A 19262-nucleotide genomic window follows, 5' to 3' on the forward strand; every position below is an offset into this window, starting at 1 on the left:
GACCCTTACCCTCACTGCAGGGTTGTGTTTTTCATTGAGGTAGACGCAGGTATTTCCTTGAAGCACCAAAAACTGAGTAAAAAGACTGGTACGGGCAAGTTTTCCATTTTGAGAGTTTTGTAAAATATTGTTTTCGCATTAGCCGGCTGCAATCAGCCTGTGTCCTCAACATACTTGCAACAGAATGAATTGAAGAATGCTAAGTATAAATGTTGTAAACAACATTATAACCATAAACTAAACAGTGGCACTGGGATTGACAGGCTAAACTCAGCCACTTGCCCAATGTCCAGCTCCAGCTTCACCGCAACCCTGCATAGCAAACCATAGACAGTGAATGAAAGGAAGTGCTTCCCCTGTGTAAATATACAATAACATGAAATGAGGGGATTTCTGCTCAGCAAATAAACACAAAGCATGAAACATGAACATGTATTTCAAACGGCAGCCGAAATGCAGACCCATCTGTAAACTTTCTATAATGTATGCGGACAGAACTCGTGAGAAGGGGAGTTGCAGAATCTGTCTTAACTTCACAAAGTCAGCAGTCTGTTGAGTCCGTTTGCAGATCTTTTGCATCACACCGGTTTGTCATGGGGCTCACGGCTCCAGAAGCCACCGGCTCAGGATGGGTCTGTTTTCCTTCAGTCCTGTGTTTATCCCGCATCCTTGTGTTGAACAACCGATTGCAGAAGTGTTATTGTAGGGAGCTGTTTTGGGGGGACTTTTGATGATGGTAACAAATAAAAAAAAAAAAAAAACAGGATCAAAATACTATACTTTTCACAGCGCCAGTGCTCGGATCAGTCTGTCTTCTGGTTTCAGAGGATGGTAGCATGATTTGCAAGTGGTATTGGAAAGTCTAGAAATTAAATTTAGCTACACAGCCTCAAGAAAATGTCTCACAATTCAACTTAATGGCTTGAGTCTGGTGGAATTCAGACAGAGGAATTCAGTCAGAGGAATGCAGTAAACAGTACACTTTGCACTTGTGGAAATAAATAAATGAAGGGAATAAAGCCTTGACTTAAAATAAAATAAAAATGATATATATGTATATATCACTGTGCAAAGATGTCTGAAAAGCCTTTGTTTAAGCAGTGAAATCATTAAAGTTCAGATATTGGCTTACAAACATATCCTGTATGTTACAGCATCGGTCCCTTTGGTAGCAGATATCCCTTCAACATGAAAAATGAACCCAAAATGAAATTATGACGTCCCATGAAAATTATAGATAAATTATATATATATACATCCCCCCCCCAAAAAAAAAAATAAAAAAAAATGTTTGTTACTAAAAATTTTTTGTTGGCTCCAGCGTCCCCCGCGACCCTGAATGCAGGAAAGCGACAGAAGAAGGATGGACGGATGGAAAAATCTTTAGATGTTATTTGGACTTACTTATATCTCTAAACACACAGATACACAAGCATTTGAATGCAAAAAGGAATCTAACAAATATATTTATCGAGAAATAAAGTGAGGGCGGAGGGGTTGGATTGTTATCGTCGGCAGGGCTGGGAAGTGGCAGTCTTCCTGCCTCATGCTGTGAGGTGACGTGAGCGGAGCGTTCTGTTTGTCTACCTGCCTCCAAAACTCTGCATCCAGTCTGGCTTTCTTCATGTCTGTCCTTCTGCCTGCACGCTGACCCCGCTGCTCCCATCCCGTCTCCACTCCGGAGGCCCGGATGTCCGTGAGCATTGTGTTCGTGCTTCTGGCTGTCATCTCACCCTCAACATGAGATTCACTGTCAAGATTATGCCGAGGAAGAGATCTGGGCTTCGGCTTCTCGTCTGCTGGAAATTGAATCAGTTTCTGTTGTAACTGTTGAAATAAGTCCTGTGCCGTGTGCACTCGAGTGCATGTTTTCCCTCAAGGGGCTTTGAATATTTGAGAAAGCTAGGCCAGTCTGCCAGTCCATAGCATGCAAAATTTCAGTGTGGATCAACATACTATAATGTTGTTTTCTGTTGTTGGATTGATTTTTTTTCATTAAAAGGTTTATACCTTACCTCTTCGATAATCTTAACGTGCAACTTTAACTGACGGCTTTGGCAGAGCTTAGACTCAACTTAAGGACACGTGCTACGTTACAATATGTTTAATTGTTGCATGTAAACTCACTAGTCAGTCTTTGTTAGTTTTTCTTGTTAGATCCAGACAGTTTTTTGTCACATATATATATATGATGCATGACGCGCATATATATATATATATATATATATATATATATATATATATATATATATATGCGTCATGCATCATGCATTATACGTTACTGGTCAGGCATAATTCTGAGCCTTTGTAATGGTGTTCAATGTTCAGGCCCAGGGACAATAATGCAATAATGTTATGAAACCCATGCAGGGGAAGGTTTGGTTGGAGAAGGATCTCATTTTGCGGACTGTCATTGAAGTCACCCTTAGCATCCTGTCTGCTTCATACTTCTGGTTGTGTATTACCCACTTTTTGAACTGTGTTAGATCTCATGGAAACAAACTCTTTCCATTAGTATTCATTTGTCTTTAGGTCTCTCTATGATGTCTATGAAAAATGAAGGCACTAACTTTTGGAAAAAAAAATCATACATTTCTTGAACTTGCCTGGTTTCCACAGGGTTTTTAGTCTCCATCCTAAATTGTGTTAGATTTGTTCCACTCCATTTGTGACTGCAAACTTGCAAATGTCAGACCTGGCGACTCCCTAGCTACAAAAACATGTATGTAGATCACATTGAAAAAAAAGCGAAGTTTGTTTTCAGACTGCATAGGATCAAATTGGACTTGATTTAAGTTCATTACCCTGAATTTTTTTTATTTTTTTCTCTTTTTGGCCAATTTTAGACTTTGTGATATACTTGGAAAATCATATATATATATATATATATATGTATATATATATATGTATATATATATATATGTATATATATATGTATATATATATATATGTATATATATATATGTATATATATATATACACACACACACACACACATATATATATATGTAATTATTATATTGATTACATTTTGGTATTTGCATTTTGAATTCAGGGCAAGTTAACACCCAGTATTACCACAATGAATATGAGGAATTTCCCGTTTTTTAATTTAAAAGCATCATCTACACCATGAGTCTGAGTGCATGACTGACTTAGACACTCACAGCCTGTTAGATGCTCTATGTCACAATTTCTTGAAATAAGAATCAAACAAAAAGTATGAAATAGACATATCGTTAAATGAATTGGAAAGTGATGCCACCATTTAAATCAAATTTGGTTTCCATAACTTTAAAAACTGTAGTCTGTATTAACTGATGCTGCTGTTGCTGATGTTGATGTTGCTTTATTCCTGCGATTAATGTAGTTGAGCTTTTCACAGAAAACCAGATCTACTGTATAGTTTTTTTTCATATTCTTGTCTGAGTATAGACAAATTACAAATAATTTTTGAATACAGCGGTTTGTTTCACTTAAGAAAGCTTGGGGTCAACACCGGAGAATACCGTGGAAAGTTTTGCAATGATTTTATTGTTGAGATTTGGATAAAATGACTGAAAGTCACCACCATTTACAATTCAATTACCATTTTGTTTGACTGAGGTTTTCATTTTATATTTATGGAAATCTCCATAAGGTCCTTGACTAAAGGTCCGCGGATTCAAAGGATATGGAGAATTGCTGTTGAAGGACACAGACTAGAGGCTGCTGTGCAAGAAACCCACTACTGTATGGCTCATAAAATTTAAAGACAGAAAATGGAACAATGTGTATGAAAACTGCTTTTTATTCACATTTTTAAAAAAAGCAATGGAAGGGCACATAATCAAGCCGCATATATGGGACCCTGCAAGTCTGCAGCTCACGTCCATCATTCGGTTCATTCAACTCCTGAAGTATAATGAACAAGAGGGTAAGTCAGACATTGTTGAAGGTAATCTGAGGCTCCGAGACTATTGTAATTTTGCCAGCTTGTTCATTAAAGATAAAGGCAGTCCACTAAATATTGACAATTTGTAACACAATTTGTGGGGAAGCCAGCTCAGACCACTTTGTCTGCTGTCGAAACACCAGACCTATTTATTTTGGGTTTGTACAGTATGGCTACAGGGCTTTACAAACTCAGTTGTTTTGACTTAAATTCTTGATCTGTTGTTCAGATGCAGTCAGATTCTTTCTCTGATGATATCCTTACATATCCTGCAGAATCTTCATCACCTGAATCCATTCCCGCACTCCTCTCTTTTGCCATCAGGAAGAAGTTGAACCACATGACCACCAGCAGCCCCCGCATGGACTCAAACAGCAATGAAACTCTGCTTTGCTGTGGTTTTACCACTCACCGTGTTTTACATTCAAACTTCTCTGCACAGTAATAACACGCACCTGATCCAGGCCTTTTGAGTATTTTCTTGTTCATATCCGATGCTTTTCTCCGACAGTGTCAGTTCTTATTCTGCCAACAAGTCCGAACCAGATAAGGTCAGCTGAGATTGCCACAGAATGGGCCATACCATTTCAAGCCATTGGCTGCCATCCCAGTTTGTGCATATTACATGCTCCAGCAGCATATGGCGGGAACATGCTGTCACACTAGCACGTCTTCTGGACTGGCCTCCTGAGCCCCAGGCAGATGGTGGCCCTGAAGAGCAGCCGGGCTGCTGGAGATACTCTGCTCTCTGTGGTTGCTTACCTCGACCCAGTGCTGCCTGGTTGTCTGTTTCTCAACAGCACTTCCTCGCGCGCCATGACTGTTGTGTTTGCAGGTGGTCAGTAATTTAATTTGATATCTATCTCAGCTCAGTGAAAAAGTCAAAAAAGTGCTTTGCGTAATATACCGTGGCCTGTTCACCTTGAGGAATATTGTCAGCATTCCATAAGAGTAATCATAATCCAACAGTTGAAAAGTAGAGCATGTATTGGAAAGTAGCAGAGACTCAAGGCTGTATTGCAATCACACAAAATTAATACTGAATTCTGCCGGATATAGATTAAAAATCATTCGGTACGTCTTTTATTTCAAAAATAAAACGTCCAATGTAATACCACAGAAAACAGATGGCGTTTTCATGTTTACAACCCTTCATTCTCCTTGAGACTCGCCAATGTGAAGTTGTTTTTTGCAGGAGACAGTCCTGTCTGCCTACTTCATTATCTCTTTATCTTACCTCCACTGTAAAGCCCACACGTGTTCTTCAAAAAATGTATTTTTCATCAATGTTTAACCTCACAAAAGTCTAACTGAGTCTAAAGACTAGCAACAACTTGCTGTTATTCAATCAACCACCTTTACATAATTGAGAAGCCTGCAGTGAAATGATCCCGCCGTGGAGGGTTTGCATGCAATAGGTGATAATGACCGGCAGAAAAAAAGCATAGATCTTTGTCGGGGGGGATGTAAATTCTCTGGTCGATCAAATGCACTTTGCATCTTTGTTGAGGATTATGTGTCTGGTATTGTTTGTTGGCCCGCTTCTGTGTCATGTGATCATTTGTAGCTACATCTCTGACTCTCCGATCAATAAGAGCTACATACCTGACTTCAAGGATGAAGGTGGAGATGAACAGCCCCGGACGCATTTTGACGACTTGCATCTCTATTGTATCTTAATTGTATTGGAAGGAGCGCAGTTTTGTACCTGGCATTCCGACACGGTTTAGGACAGCATGCACAAAGGCCAGTCTTGGCAGCCACTGTAGTTCCGTGGTGCAACGTACACATGAGCTGAAGTTCAACGACTCCTCCCCTTTAAGAAGACCCGAGTGAATTCCCCGCACGGTCAAATCACCGCTCAGCACTCTCCCTGTGTTGTTAGGCAGGAACACTCAGACTTTGTCTTTGCATTTTGACAGAGGAACCGAATCTTTCTCAGAACGTGACATGGTGCACTCACTTCAAACACAAACTGTAGAGACATACATTGTGTGTGTGTATGTGTGTGTGTGTGACACACTTAACTATAGTGCTGTTTTTGCTTGCCCTTTATCGGACCTGATCTGCTTCATGTGAGATTGAGTAGTGTAACCCACCTTTTGCCCTAGAGAAATTGAGTTTTTATTTATTTTTTTGGGGGGGGCTCTAACTCTTCTTTTATGTTTTCTCAGCTTGCTTTTTCCGTCTTCCGCCTGTACGACTCCATTCTCACCTTCCCTCTCCCTTCCTCAGTTCCCGTGCTCTGTCTGGCCAGCAGGAGGTAAATGAGCATATTGATGGCTGCCTTGCTCCATGTGGTGTTTCAGTTCAGTCAGTAGGGGTTGTAAAATTCCCGACTTTTCTGGAAGTATGAGTGGAATCTCAATGCATTTATCTGCCTTGAATTGAAATTCAGATAGACTTCAGTCAGCTCCTTTGCCCATCACCAAGACACACACACACACACACACACACACACACAGGACTACACTCCCTACTCATTACCCTATCACTGCTGCCACCCATCAGTAGCACCACCTCTAGCAGCATACATACATCACTGGCATACGGCACACTCTGTCATGTGTGAAATGGGCTGAGGTTGATCCCTGCCCTGGGAGAGGAGAGATGAGAGTATTTCAGCAGACAAAATGAGAATGGTTTTCTGAAGAGGAGGGGGACGGATATGGGAGGGGGACAAAAAAAGTTGCTCATGGGATGTAAAGGGGGAAATGGAGAATGGAAAGATGTGGCCAGCGAGAGGACAGCAAGATAGGACAGATGAGGTTGACAAACTTGGAGAGGGGAGATGAGGAGTGAGATGGAGCTGATGGGTACGTTTAAAAAAAAAAAGTTAAGTAGGAAGTGTGCTCAGAGGAAGACGATGGGATATAGGAATTAGATGAAGGAGTCGCCTTCACTGTCTGCACAAGTTTTCTCAGCAACAACCAAGTGGGAACTTTCGAAAAAATAGAGGTTGTTTTGTTTTTCAAGATACTTTTCCAGATGAAATGTCGACAATTTCCAACTACCAACCTGGCAAAATGAGATGGTTGCTGTGTTTTCTTCTGTTTCATATAATTAAATTTTTTTTTTTTTTTTAGCTACGATAGCTATGAAGTGAAATCGACCAAATCTTTTCATTTTTTCTCATCTTGAACATTTTAAGCTAACTCTTGCCGACAAAATGTCAAGACAAGCCTGCGGGGCGAGAAATGGTGTGACAACAAAGGTTATTTGCAAATAAGCACACGCCGAAAGTTCCCATGCCAGTTTCAGTTTTTGCAGAAAAGAGCCACTTAGATGAATGAATGAAATTCAGGAAAAGAGAGCTGAATGAAGCAAAGAGCTGGAGAGTCTCAGCCAGACCTTGGAGGACAAGGTAAACATAAAACCAGCAGCTCTAAGGAGGAGGTGTAAAGGAATAAACATGAGGGAGGAGGGAGGATTGAACCAACGGGGATTTTGGTTGGGCTAGGAGATGATATGAATGTGGCTGATGGAAGTACAGGAGTAAAGGAAATAAGCATTGTGGGGATGGGGGGTGATTGAAGAGTAGAAAAGAGAGAGTGTAAAGAAAGTGGCACAGACAGGCTGATAGGGAGAATGTGCGGCACTGCGCCACTCTGCTGCATCAGCGCTGACGGAGAGCCATAGCAGGACTACCGACTGAAGGACTGTATCTGTCTGGGCTGCCGAACTGAAGGACTGGCGGCAGGATGCATCGGAGTCCCCCAAGCACTGCCCTTCCCCTAACCTTCATGGTTGCCTTTGTCTGATCTCCCTAGTCTCTGTCCTCAGCAATGCAGCAATAATTTGAGGAATTAGCATTTGACTCTTAATTGCTGTCAGTGATACTTTTGTTCAAGTGATTCCTCCTAAATAATTGATTTCTCTTGTCAAAGATAAAATCTCTGTATCTTTACTCGCAGTCTCCAGTCTGTCGTTAAGAATACAGTGAACTTTTTATTTTAATATTTTGAGAGCCAAATGAATAGCATCGTCTTTATCATCCCCCGCTGCTCAAAACGTCACTGGCAAGCTAAGGGCACTTTTCAGCGGTGGCGGTTGAGAGTGACAGAGCACTCCGATTGCGTCGCCCTCCTTTGCCCCCTGCATCATTGTGACATAACCATTGGAGAAGATTGTGATGTTGAGACACAACGGGAGACTTGGGGGTCTGATTAAGAGCAAGAGCAAGTCTGACCAAGTGCCCGTCCATCTCCCCTGGGTCATGGATGATTGTTCGAAGAGTTGAGAGGGACCTCTAGATTACAACTACATAACAATATAGCAACGTCACAGCAAACAGGGCCCGGCCTCACAAAGTAGCAACATTTGTCGCCTCTGCTGCTGCAATGCAGCACTGTGTCTTCCGCTCTGCTCCCTCTCTCTCTACCTCTTTTTCTTTGTCTCCCTCATTCTGTCTCTCACCCTTATCTCCCGACCATAACACACAACCGCTTTACTTTTCCTTGCTTTAGGGGAGGCTGCTGTAGAACTGACACTTAACATTAACAGCAGCCAGAAGCTGGCGCAGTGTTTCATGTAAATACTACTGTAATGTCTACTTGTGTGTGTGTGTGTCATTGAGGGTTTGTTGTTTGCGTGTGCGCCTGTGCATGCACGTCTCGAGCGTTGCAGAGATGCAAAGCATGCCGAAACAAAGAGGGTTAAAGTGTGTGCACATACTATACGCGGGCTTTTGTCGAGCAGCAAATGCACTTTTCTCCTCCTCTTGCTCTTTGGGCTTGTTTCCCATGCAGTCTGTCATGTCGAATCAATGGTCCCCCAGCTCCTTCACTCTCCCCCCGCAAGGGCTTTTATTAACTACAGTAAAGTCAATTACTGGTGAGTCGCAGACACTGTCTGGTTTGACAATGCGCTCACAAAAGAAGCCGCAGATAGATACAGATACACACCTCGTTCCTGCTCGGAGGGACACAGAAAACCCCACTTAATACCAAATACCTCAAACAACTTGAGACGTGGAGAATTGAATAAAAACCCGCACTATGTGGATATACATCATTGAGATTTCCTTTTGAAAATACGAGAAAAAAAACATGCCTGTTGGTCTGTCTCCTAACATCAGATCTGATAGAGAAAAAATGTAATCTTTCATCAATTAAAGTGATGTAAATATCAATCACAAGGAGGTGAAGGTTGGTTTCCGTTCTGAGCTCTTAAATTCAAAGACCCCCCTTTTTTCTCCTGTGTGACTTGGGGGAGATGTTTGTTATTTTGATATCGTGGATGCACAGCCATTTGGAGTTACCATATGAGTGTTTACTTAATGTCAAACCGTTTGTCCGAGAGAATCAATATCTGTATTGCCCACAAACTGTCTTTATAATGTTGTGTCTTCAACTTGTTTTTTTCTTTCTGTAAGGAGTAAAAGGCAACCTGAGTGGATCAAGTGCAGATATCATTTGATGCATTTTTCACTGAAAGCTTTTATATAAAGACAATGAAGTGTTCCAGTATAAACATGCAACGACGATTCGGACAGCTATAAGCAAATGTCCTAACGCACAATGTCCTCACATCCTTACACACTCGGAAAATGAAAAATACAATGAAAAAATGGTTTAAATGCTAATTGTATATGCGAGTTGGAAAGCCTTCATATTGTCAGCTCAGAATTTCAAGTTATTTCATTTTTGTGGTGCCAAACACTTTTCATGGAGAGCTAGTCTTGACCACACTTTTCAAAATGATTTATAGAAACCCAACATTCCCCCATCGGTAGTTTGACGACAGTGACCAGAAAAAAACTGCCTTTTACTGGGCAGAAACCTTGGGCGAATCTGAGCTCAATGCTCGACCACTGGTGGCCGAAAGAGACAGAGTGAGAGAGAAAGACAGAGAAAGAAAGCCAAGAGTGTGATGGAGACAGGGGTGGTAGGAGTGTTGTATGCGTGGCATGAATACATTTTCAAAAGGAAAAAGAAAATCCAACTTTTGACTCCCTGTGTCAGCTAATATATGGATCTTGAAAAACAGAGACAAACAAAAAATTCCCAAACTTCATTGGACAACATCAAAGATACGTTCGGCCGGTCTGAAATTTCAGGAGCTGCTTGAAAAGCAAATGCAACAGCCGCTTCTTGATGGTGTTCCACGCCGTTTCTGTTGATGCTGAGCCCTTCTGCAGCCTCGGGAGGTGTTTTAGGTCCACTGCTGTTTTTGCTCCTTCATCCTCCTGGATGATTTAACTGTGTTGGACACCGAAACCCCAATTAGCCGTAGCCCGCGGAAGAGCTTCATCATCTCATCAACCACAACTGCTTTGAGCTGGTGTGCGCTGCCATGGTAATCTCCTCCGTGGACCTTCAACTCTATGGATTCCAGCAGCAGTTTCCATAACAAATATCATACAGACGTCGCGTGCAGCCTTTGACACGAGCTGCTTTTTTTAAACACGAGTCCTGGATATTCTCTTGATGAGTAATAGGAAACGAGGCTGCTCCTAGTTCAGTCACCAAGATGGTTTCTCTTGTTCCTGATGGAAAAGCCCCTGTGTGGCAGGCGTGACATGTCTGGGAAAACGTGTCTCTTCTTCAGGTCCACCTACATTGATAACATACTATATCTCATTGCCTGGACATGTGATAGGCCTGGATGGATACTGCTTGAGCAGGAGTTTGTGTTTGCATAATAAGCCTGCTGGTGGGGATGGTAATCTCTAGATTCATTGCGATTCAATTCCGATTCAGATGGCAGCCATGTGATAATAAAACAGATGATTCATCTTGACCTGTGTGTAAAGTCAAGTGCGCAGAGCTGTTTATTCCTGGTCAGATGTGTGCCGTTACCAGGTCCGGATATGTACCCAATCAATCTCTTGCTGTCATTCTCCTCAACCCTTCCTGTCATCATTCTGCCCGCATGTCTTGCCTAAAGAGAAAACCCGCACCGCTGCCGTGGATGGTATCGCTGTCTGAGACAGTCGATATCCGACACTGTGTGTATGCGCGAGTGTCTGCTTTGTCTAGCACCTTTTTTTTTTTTTTTTTTTTTTTTTTTTAAAGTTCAGCTCCGTTTCGGCGTGAGAATGTATTCATATTGACTCGGTAGCCGACAGACAGGCGCCTTCTAATGGTAATGAGTGAGTCAGTATTGAAATGATTCTCTTATGATCTGTGGCAACTAAATGATCATCAGGGCGGCTTGTGTTTTCGCACGAGAGGTAAATGAAGATTTGCCATTAAGTATGAAGCACTTAACTGCTCCTTGACTGTGTATGATCAAACTACCAAAGCCATTTTTATAACTGGTTGGCTTTTCTCTGATCTACATAGGCCTTTTTCAGATAATACGAACTTTTGAGAAATTTGGTTTAGGAATTTTGTACCATCATCCTTTACTAACGCAAGCTAAAAGACACTTGATAATATTACTTGACTCTGTGTCCTGGATTGCGCTGAGGCGCAGAAGGGTAAAAACAGGAATTTTAAAATTAATTTAATTGCCTGATGTTTTTCAAAGGATGAAGCCGCTCAGAAGCCTTTGCTGGCATGGAATTATAATACCTTGATATACACCACTATTGGGCTTAGAGTTCCACTCCAGATAGTAATGCTGGAACAAAATCTTTTTTGTTTCTGTTACATCAGCGAGTTCTTTATCCTCCAGGTGAGCTTCCAAGTTACTGTGATTTTGTAAATCCAATTTTAGAATTATATATATATAATCCTCAAATTATAATTCACTACTAGATGGTTTATGTGCATTTGCATGTACGAAGTTTGATTATTTATTTACCCCCCCCCCCCCCCCCCTGTCAGTTACAGTCAGTAATACATCGTGGTGTGGAAACCGTGTTTAGAATTTCAAGTATTTCAAGTTATTCCGAACAGTGTTATCCCCAGAAAATATTTTCTAGAGTGGACAGAACCATGTCAGATACTCTTGTGGTTTCTGTAAATTTCTAATTTTAGTGATTTGTCCTTCAGGGTCTTTGTAGAATGCCAATCTGATATCATTGGTCGATTTATAATTCTTCAGTTAGATGGTTCTGCCCTTATCCGCCCTGCGTCCCCCCTGTGGACTGTATAAAACCAAGCAGCTGGCAAGCAGACTTTTTTTTCCAAACATTGTGAAAGAAAGGGTCACTCTCAAGAGCTCAGTGAATTCCAGCATGGAACTGTGATAGGATGCCCCCTGTGCAACAAATCCAGTCGTAAACCTCGCTCCTAAATATTCCACAGTGAACTGTCAGTTGTATTATAAGAACATGGAAGTGTTTGGGAACGACAGCAACTCAGCAACAAAGTGGTATGCTTCAATTTAGCTAAAGAATGGTGCCTAGAGTGCTTCATAGGATGGGTTTCCATGGCTGAGCAACTCCATCTGAGCCACACATCATCAAGTGCAATGCAAAGCATTGGATGCAGCGGTGTAAAGCCACTGGACTCTAGAGCAGTGGAGACATGTTCTCTGAGTGACGAATCTGATGGACAATTCTGGGTTTGGGGGTTGACAGGAGAACGGTACTTGTCTGACTGTATTGTGCCAAATGTGAAGTTTGGTGGACGAGGGATTATGGTGCGGGGTGGTTTTTCAGTAGCTGCCCCCTTAGTTCCCGTGAAAGGAACTCTGAAAGCTTCAGCATACCAAGACATTTTGGACAATTCCATGCTCCAACAGTTCCAACAATTTGGAGTTGGCTCTTTCCTTTTCCAACATGACTGTGCACCAGTGCACAAAGCAAGGTCCATAAAGACATGGATGACAGAGTCTGGTGGGTATGAACTTGACTGTCCTGCACAGAGTCCTGACCTCAACCCGATAGAACATCTTTGGGATGAACTAGAGCAGAGACAGAGAGCTGGGCCTTCTCGTCCAGCATCAGTGTGTGACCTCGTAAATGCGCTTCTGGAAGAATGGTCGAAAATTGCCATAAAAACACTTCTGAACCTTGTAGACAGCCTTTCCTGAAGAGTTGAAGCTATTATAGCTGCAAAGGGTGGACCAACGTCATATTGAACCCGATGGATTAGTAACGGGGTGTCACTTAAGTTCATATGCGAGTCAAGGCAGGTTAGCGAATACTTTTGGCCATATGGTGTATATTTTATATATGTATTTTTATTCCTTATGTAGAATCTTCCTTTTCAGAATGTTACCAAAGTTGTGGGTCAGTATTTTGATCTCTTCATACACATTGCGATTCCATAGTCATTTAAAGCTTTAAATGTACTTAATATGTTATGTCAGTATGTAATGTTAAAAAGATGATAAATATTTACTCAAGTCAGTCTGATTATGAATTAAGAAAAAAAATAGTGACCCTTAAAAATCTTAATATTTCCCTTTGAATTATCTTTTTTGAGATAACCTACTTACATGTTTTGGCTCCAGGTTGCCAGATGCACATATTAAAAAGCGCAAAACCCCAGCAGGCTGTGTAGTGAAATTCCTGAATGACGTTTTTGCAGTACCCAAAGGCCACCTTCAGAGCATTGTTCCTGAATTTGATCTTTCTTAATCTGTCAGTTGTATTATAATTTATATAAAAGGACTAACATGGAAAATCTAATTAAAGTGTCTATAACAAACCTCAATAAATGAACATTGTTCAAAATCTTGTTCATTTTTGCCCTCTCTTACAGTTATTCAAATTCTCTCTTTGATTTAAACCCTTTTCGAAAAAAATAAAATAACGACTCCATGCCATCATCAGCTGTGGCTTGAGATATTATGCATTCAATTTTCAGTCCTACTCTGTGGAAGGGGATGTCTGAGGAACGCCTCAAGGGAATGTCATGTGTTTTTGTCCTAACTAAATACCCCCGTCTCGTGTTCCGGCTCATTCAGAGCAAATTTTCATGGAGACAACGGTTAAAAATATCACTTTTTTTCATCTCTCTGGCAGATGAAACTCCAAAAACGCTCAGTTTCCCATTGAAGTCTTCTGCAATGTGGAACCCATCCAGAAACTTGGGTTGCTCGGCTGTTTTGCCTGCCAGTTTCTGCTCCCGGCCTTGGTTAACTTGGTTGTGATTTAAAATGATGGGGTATTTCCAATTCTTCTAGGATGTCACATTTTGAACGTGACATTTTGTTTGAGTCGTAGTGGTTCAATTACTCATTAATAATTGCACAGGTTCAATCACTTAACAGAAGCCATACCTGCAAATCCAAAGATTTGCGATTACAGTCACTAATCCCTATATCCACTTCACTTTATGCACACAATTATAATATCACTTGGTTCTGAAGAGGCAACATTATTAAAGTTTGCTTGGCTCTAATCCCATCTTTTTCTAGACGGCGTCACCCGGCAACATTGTGTGACCGTGTTGTGGTGAAGTCACAGCTGTACCAGAGACACTCACCCTGACTCACCGTGGCCGAGGCGCTTCACCTGTTTGAAGATACATGAGCTGCTGCGTGTTCAAGAATGTGGGGGTGCGAGGGAGCCGCAGACCTGCTGACTGATTCCAGCCACAGCAACCAAAGCTTATGACCATAGGTGAGTACTGGAATGTAATACCAAAGTTTATAAACAGTTCCTTTTTTTTTCTTTTTACATTACATGACATTGCATTAGGTATGGACGCAGCAGCTTTCCGGTCAAATGCTGACCAGTCTCGATAAAAAAGGGCGAGGTTTTTGTTACAAATTATACACACTTTTTTTCTTCCAGACATTGTAATTTGGACTGTAATTTTTGCTATTAGGAATATGATCTATTCAGTGACCTGGCAGTGTGTCACACATCCCCTTAACAGCACTGTATTACTGAAGTGTGGAGCTGGTATTAGTTATAGCCCTCACCCTTACCTTAGGAATAAAAGAGCGGCTTACTCTTTTCTGGGGTAGGGTTATTGGTTCAATGCATTCCAGACAAGTTTAGCAAATGTTGTATTCCAGATTAAAGATTCTAAATTACCTTTTCAAAAAAAATATTTGTTTTGAATGTGTTACTTTTCCGCACAGTGCCACTGAAATTTGTGCGCTTGAAGGACTATCATTTTTGTTTTCACAGTTTTTACATTCTGATTCGTGTATTTCTTGTCAAACAAATGGAATGACAAGTAGGTGTGTGTTCATCATAGATTGTTTCTTTCTTCATGAAATTTATGGATATCAAATTTGAAAATCATGTAAGTCACTGCTCCAATAGAGGACTGCTCTCCTCCTTACGGACTTATTTACTTCTTGGCCTCTCATTGGCCCATTTCATTGTTCTACTCAATTCTGCCATCCTGCCCACCATAAAATATTGATTTGTTTAGTCTAAATTTGGTCTTGCTTTTTATTTTTATTTCATTTATTTCTTTTAATTGTCTAGATCAACTAGTGGTTTGTGTTTGGCATGCAAACACATGCGTAGATACTGCAAATAAGCGCGGAAGTTTTCCAAGGTGGCTGGTTCTACAGGGTCAGCCTTGCATAGTTGCATTAGTAATTGTTCTTTAACAATCCGAATCGTCCACCTGAGACACCAGATGGAAACAGAAGCCCTCAGACAGCGAGTAGGGTTGCTGTGGGAGAGGAAGGCTATTAGGCTGTCTCATAGGCATTGATGCCGGAAAAGACCAACCGGTAGGTGGGAAGAAAGGCAAAACATAGGAAGCTGTTTATGTGATTCCACATGAGATGGAATCAGATACAGCTATCACTGGATATGGTGGAGATTGAGGTATACTCTGGAAAGGAGAGGAATGAAGGTTAGTCACAGCAAGACAGAGTTTATATGTGTAAATGAGAGGAAACCGGGTGAAACGGTGAGGCTACAGGGAGTGGAGATCAAGAAGTTGGAGGATTTCAGGCATTTGGGTCAGTCGTCCAGAGTAGTGGGGAGTGTAGAAAAGAGGTGAAGAGACGGGCCCAAACAGGTTGGAATGGATGGAGAAAAGTGCCAGGGGTACGATGGGATCAGCCAGAACGAAAGGAAAGGTGTACAAGACAGTGGTGAGGCCAGCGATGCTGTATGGCCTAGAAACCGTAACAGTGATGAAAAGACAGGAGGCAGAGCTAGATGTCACGATGATGCTAAAGTTCTCTTTGGGAGTGACCAGGATGGATAGGATTAGGAATGAGTCTATCAGAGGAACAGCACATGTTATATGTTTTGGAGAAGCCAGACTGAGATGGTTCGGTCATGTATAGAGGAGGGATAGTGCATTTATTGTTAGACGGATGCTGGAATTGGAGCTGCCAGGCAAGAGGTCTCAAGGAAGACCAAATAGAAGATTTATGGATGTAATGAGAGAGGAGAGCAAGGTAGTTGGTGTGAGAGAGGAGGATACAGAGAATAGGGTTAGATGGAGAAAGTTGATTCGCTGTGGCGACCCCTGAAGGGAAAAGCCGAAAGGAAAAGAAGAAGACACAAAGGTTTAATTTATGAAGATGAGCATTGTGGTGGATCATGTCATGTTCCCTGGGACACAGACTGTAGGATGTCAGCCATCCATACAAACACACACACACACACACACACACACACACACACACACACACATTGTGTTCAATATGCTTTTTGTCTGCAAAATAGCTTAATATATCACAAAGAAACAACCAAGAGAACTTACTCTGATTTAACAAACATCCTGCTTGACAACAACAGTTGCAACATTCATTGACAAGCTATGTAATTGGCTGCTTTTTAAATATTACAAGGGGCTGTATTTCATATAAACCGGTTAGATAATGCACTTAGTTTTATTGATTCGTTGCACCAGTTTCCAAGCGTACTTGATGAAGTGGGATTTGTTTAATTTGTAATTAGGAACATTTTTCTAGGGTTTTTTCTTTACTTGTAAGTATTCATTTTCTAAAAGATATAAAACAGTATTTTAATGGCACCAAAGAAGTTACATTACCTTGAAACAAAGAAACAGGACTCAAGGTTGGACTTTGGCAAATTAGGAGTCTAGCTTGGATAAGAAGGCTATAATCAATTTATAACCAGTAAACATGTAAGTGTGCCTCAGCTGCCAGACCGATGCACAGACTATCACCAGTCATAAAACACTCAAGCGTGTAACCCCCACAACTCCCCCACCAAAAAAATCCTTCATCAGTGCTGAACTGACTTTGACATGGTCCACATGACACCCAGTAATGTGATACTCTGTTCAAGTGACTCCCATCTGAGCAATATTTTTCACAGGATATAAATTTGCGAAGAGTCATCCTGGGAGTAATCAAGAATCAAATTAAGTTTTGTGGTTTTGCAAGCGTCTTACCCTTTCAAAGTGCATCGCAGACATGTAAAAACACTAAACGTTCTCTGAGTCCCATCTATCATGCGCTTGACCCCTCTGCGCATCGCGAAGTGTTGCAGTTGTTGCGTCCCTCTTGTCCGGACAAAATGACTGTCCCTATCAAAAAGATGTCACAACATTTTTTTCACAAGGACAGCAGCGCTGGAATACTCAGACAGACTCCGGCTAAGATGCAGGACATCCTGTTCTCATCCCAGGTTTTTAAATAATGAGGCTTTGTCACAATCTGGGTCTGATAGCAGTGTACAAGGCACCCTTTGTGTCTGGGTGAGAACCAGCACCCTGTCAACTCTAATGTAAAGGCTTTCACATCGCAGATCAGACACTGGGAGCAGCAGCTCAGGCTTGTGTCTGAGTGCCACATGTACAGTCTTGAAGTGGATGTGTGCACATGTAAACTCCTCTGAAAGTGTACCGTATTTGAATTGTCCCGAAACTGAAACTGGGCTATAAAATATAGGATGTACTAACAGGGAACAAACTTTTGCATTATAAAGTGTCTTTTCACTTTTCATATCAGAGTGAGATGTAGATGCCCAGGCGCTGGATTTGATAAAGGGCTGCATCCCAAACACACACACACACACACAGATGCCCAAGGGTGTGTTGTGTGTCTCTGTAGGTCCCATGGTGTACTTGCAGAATCTAACTCGGGAGACCATGAAACCATTCTTTAGAAATAAAATAGATAATTAAATAAATATACAAAAAACACACTTGTTTGTTTAAATAGAAGAAAAGACAAGGACAAGAGTGTGTTTACAACATCTTGTCCTATGTTTAATGGATCTCTACTTGTTTCATAGAAGAATGGAGACCATTTACAAATGTTTATTTGCAGCTGTTTATTGGACAAGTTCCTTTTTCTTTAAATAGAAGTAAATACCTCAGCTTTTTACAATATTTTCCTAATTTTGTACATAGATGCATGTGTTTGTGTGTGGGGGGGGTGGGTGGGATGAGCAACATTTACAATTAATCTTATGTCTGGCTTGTGTCAAGGATTAAAAGTCTTTATTAAATTCATTTTTGAAATATCTATTCCAAAGAAAGAGAGAGGAAAAAAAAAAGAGAAAAAAGACGTGGCTGGAAACAAATGGGTGTCATCAACACAAAGCAAAGCCATGTTGTGTGTGGAGCAGACTTCATTTTGAATTCCATTTCTCTGTACAGCAGCACAGCCCACTGCCCACACAAAGAGCATGAAGTACCATCCCTCATTCATGTAGAATTCTTTTTTGAAGGATTCTTTGCTTTGTGTGCTTAATTAATCTTGACTTGCTGTATCTGTTCAATGTACAGCTAACCATTTAGCTGAAAGGAGCAGGCTGACATTGGATACTTAGATTGGCCATTCAGATGGAAGTCTACTTTGGCATTTTAACTGTCAAACTGGATGAACCAAAAACACTGAATCTTTAGGAGAAGAGGCTTTTCACAGCGTTTCCACCACAGCTGTTCATTATCCTAAAGGCACTTATGCCAGTCGGATCATTTCGGGTGGTTTTCTATTTCCAACATATTTTAATGGGATAGTTAAACCCCGGTTTTGAAGTGCACGCTAAGTGATCCAGTCCTCTGTCAGTGTAATGCTGTTACTGCTGCTCCTTCCTGTTCCAGCCTTTTTCCTTCAGTGACATTGGCTGCCTCCATCCCTCCAGCTGCACAGGCAGTGTGTCCATGCTGTGCATGGTCTGCACACCCAGACAGGACACTGATGAGAAAGCTGACCTTCACTGAATTTGGATTGGTGGGTGTGTGAGAGTATGAATGTGTGCATGTGTGTGTGTGTGGTGGCTGTATCTAGCTGTCTTAGGACACAGAGTGTGATAATACTTACTTCTTAAATATGGGGTGAAGTTTTGGAATGAACTTAAAATGAGTTGGATTTTGTGTGTGTGTGTGTGTGTGTGTGTGTGTGTGTGTGTGTGTGTGTGTATATGTATATGCTTTCGTGCATGTATGTTTTAGCAGCAACTGACAGGCTAGTGCTTCTATTATCCAGATGGGTTTTCTGCTCTTGGATTTTGTTCATAACAACTCACAATGGCTTGTGTGTGTGTGTGTATGTGTGTGTGTGTGTGTGTTGCCAACATATCTATTCT

General features: G+C 41.3%; 1 protein-coding gene across 1 annotated transcript in view; it reads left to right on the plus strand.

The window, feature by feature from the left end:
- The window catches only part of LOC147229381 (low-density lipoprotein receptor class A domain-containing protein 4-like), a 209877-nt gene that overhangs the window by 21484 nt on the left and 169131 nt on the right, over positions 1 to 19262 (plus strand). Inside the window, exon 3 of the mRNA XM_086154824.1 lies at positions 14192 to 14396. The gene's annotated coding sequence lies outside the window, so the exon portion shown is untranslated. The remainder of the gene's footprint in view (positions 1 to 14191; positions 14397 to 19262) is intronic.

The sequence above is a fragment of the Fistularia commersonii genome, chromosome 11 (genome assembly GCF_037954325.1).
Source record: "Fistularia commersonii isolate RoL2024-O1a breed Wild chromosome 11, RoL_Fcom_v1.0, whole genome shotgun sequence".
NCBI lineage: Eukaryota > Metazoa > Chordata > Actinopteri > Syngnathiformes > Fistulariidae > Fistularia > Fistularia commersonii.